This window comes from Oryctolagus cuniculus, chromosome 18 (assembly GCF_051225735.1).
Source record: "Oryctolagus cuniculus isolate XC-2025 breed Fujian yellow rabbit chromosome 18, ASM5122573v1, whole genome shotgun sequence".
NCBI lineage: Eukaryota > Metazoa > Chordata > Mammalia > Lagomorpha > Leporidae > Oryctolagus > Oryctolagus cuniculus.
The window spans coordinates 76,125,908-76,128,843 of NC_142884.1; positions in this window are offsets into that span (position 1 = coordinate 76,125,908).

Genomic DNA, 2,936 nt, shown 5'->3' on the forward strand with positions numbered 1-2,936 from the left:
AACCTACAGGTTCAAGGGCTCGCCCGTGGACCACCTGCTTGAAGTGGCACTGAGACTGGCCCCGCCCCCAGGCCCCTATCCCTCCCGCCAGGCCCCCCCCCCAGGGGTACTGTGTCTGTGCTTGTGGCTTGTGCTGGCCTTGGAGCTGTGAGGCTCAGGCCCGGCGTGGGGCACAAGCCGGCAGGGCCCCTGCTCCCAGCCAACAGCCGGGCACACGCAGAGCCCCAGCAGGGGCTGTCTCAGCTCTGGGTTCCCATGGCCTGGCTCACTCTGGCTGCCACTGCAGCCGAGCCTCCTCCGCTCTGCTCTGGGGGCAGCCGGCCCCCCACACACGCAGGGGGCTGAGCTCCCCACCCTCGCACCATCACAGCATCACAGCCAGTGAATCAGGCACACATCCCTCCAGCTGGGGCTGGACTCCGCCTGCCACGGGACCAGGACAGGCAGAGCTCGGCGCGGCTTCTAACTCAGGACTCATGCGATCCCCAAATACGGGGAACGAGAGTCAAGAGACAGTGGCCTGAGACAGGACACCGTCCACAGCACGCATGCACGGCCCCAAAGCCCCCCAAGCTCTCTCCTTCAGATCCCCTCCCTCTTGCAGGCTCTCCTTTCTCCCAGAGTTAACTGAGCCCCCAAGTGACACAGATGCAGCCCATCTCCCTGAGCAGAAAGACAAGGACCCATGAGCGTGCCCGGTGACCCACACACCCACAAGGACCCACAAGTGTGCCCAGTGACCCACGCACCCACAAGGACCCACGAGTACGCCCAGTGACCCACGCACCCACAAGGACCCATGAGCGTGCCCGGTGACCCACGCACCCACAAGGACCCACAAGTGTGCCCAGTGACCCACGTACCCACCAAGACCCGCGAGCGTGCCCAGTGACCCACCCACCCACAAGGACCCATGAGCGTGCCCGGTGACCCACACACCCACAAGGACCCGCGAGCGTGCCCAGTGACCCACCCACCCTGCCAGGAGGGCAGAGGGACGCGCGAGCTTCCTCGTGGACACCCCTTACAGATGGCAGAGAGGGAGTGGACGCCCCTTACAGGAGGGCAGAGAGGGAGTGGACGCCCCTTACAGGAGGGCAGAGAGGGAGTGGACACCCCTTACAGGAGGGCAGAGAGGGAGTGGACGCCCCTTACAGATGGCAGAGAGGGAGTGGACGCCCCTTACAGGAGGGCAGAGAGGGAGTGGACGCCCCTTACAGGAGGGCAGAGAGGGAGTGGACGCCCCTTACAGGAGGGCAGAGAGGGAGTGGACACCCCTTACAGATGGCAGAGAGGGAGTGGACACCCCTTACAGATGGCAGAGAGGGAGTGGACGCCCCTTACAGGAGGGCAGAGGGACACGAGCTCTCGTGGACGCCCCTACACCAGGCTCTCTCCCTGCTGCTCCCAGGCACCCTCAGGTGTCTGTAGACTCGGAGTCCAGGAAGCTGCAGGTCGCTTGCACAGGGAAGCCGGAGGAAGGAAGCTCTGACACACCCCAGCCCACACCCCACTTCACATGCCTCGGGGCTCCCGCTCACACGGTCTGCCCTGGACAGTCCCCACCCGCCTACCCCGCCCCAGCGCCCATACTGGGAAATCGGACAAAGGCAGAAGTGGCCGATGCGATGCACCCCTCCCCCGCTGCTGCTCCTCACCCCTTCCCCGCCTCCCCGCAGCCCAGCAGCCCCATGCCTCTGCCTCTGCCTCGGCTTTTGTTCAGCGGCACAAGCAGACTGTGCACAAACCCCCGCGGGGCATCTCCAATCCACGCCCAGGCGGCCCCTGCACAGTGACAAGGCCTCCAGGAGGGGCTGAGCGGGCGGAGCCCTGCGCCAGCTCGGTGGAGGCTGCGGGCACGTGGGCTTCTCTTCCTGCCGATCCCACCGCGGACACCCCAGTCCCAGCCCCACATCCGCCTGCCCGGCGAGGGGGACAGCAGCCAATGACCGTGGCTGCTGCGCAGGACCCCAAGGCTTCCCGGGGGCCGCGCGCACAGAAGCACAGCTGTGTCCGAGCGCTCTCAGCTCCCGCCTAAGCCTCAGCTTCATCGGTCTTAAGACAAGAGACTCCGATGCCGCTACTGGCTTGCAGGCGGGACTGGTTTTCTCGGAATGCCTGTGGGAATCTTGCGGACAAAGACTTCACAGCCATGAGAACTGGGTTCAGGGCATCCAGCAGCTCTCCCGGGGGCACACACAGTGCCAGCGGGGGCTACACCACACCCTGGGCTTCGTCTTCCCTACGCACAGCACACTGCCTGGCTGGCCACCCAGGAGCAAATGGTGAGGATTCCCACACGGCTGTGCAGTTATGTGGAGGCAGAGTAACAGCAGGCACACAGATCACGCTCCCTCCACGCGGAGCACGCGCCCAAGCCTGGCACTGGCACTGGCTGCACAATCCCACGGTCAAGTGCAGGGCTTACACAGAAAGGTTAGCTGGCTCCCCTGAAGCACAGGCAGGGCTGAGGCGGGATTCTCACCTTGGCTTTGGATTCCACAATCCAGGCACTCAGCCCCACCCTGGATTACAGAGGAAAGAAAGGAGGTGCAGAGAGAAGAGAGGCAGGCTGGGTTACCAGTGCAGGACCCAAGGTCAACGCATGGAAGGGGACGCATCCCACAGCCTGCGGCAGGGAGCGGCTGGGGTGACCCGCCCACCTGTGACCAGAGGCAGCAGAGCCTGGGGTCACCAGGCCTCCTGGGCTGGTGGGTGTGCACCTGGGTGCACACCTGGTGTGCAGTGTTCCATCAAGATGGGACAGGGAGAGGAACAGGTGTTAGCTCTGCAGCTTCCTGTCGCTGCAAACGCTGCCGATTCCACAGTCGGCAGAGGCAGCCGAAGCTGCGGACACAGCCTTGCAGTCTGTGCACTTCCTTCACCTTCCCCGCGTGCAGACGGGCGCTGGGCTGGAGGCCACATTCCCCCAGAGA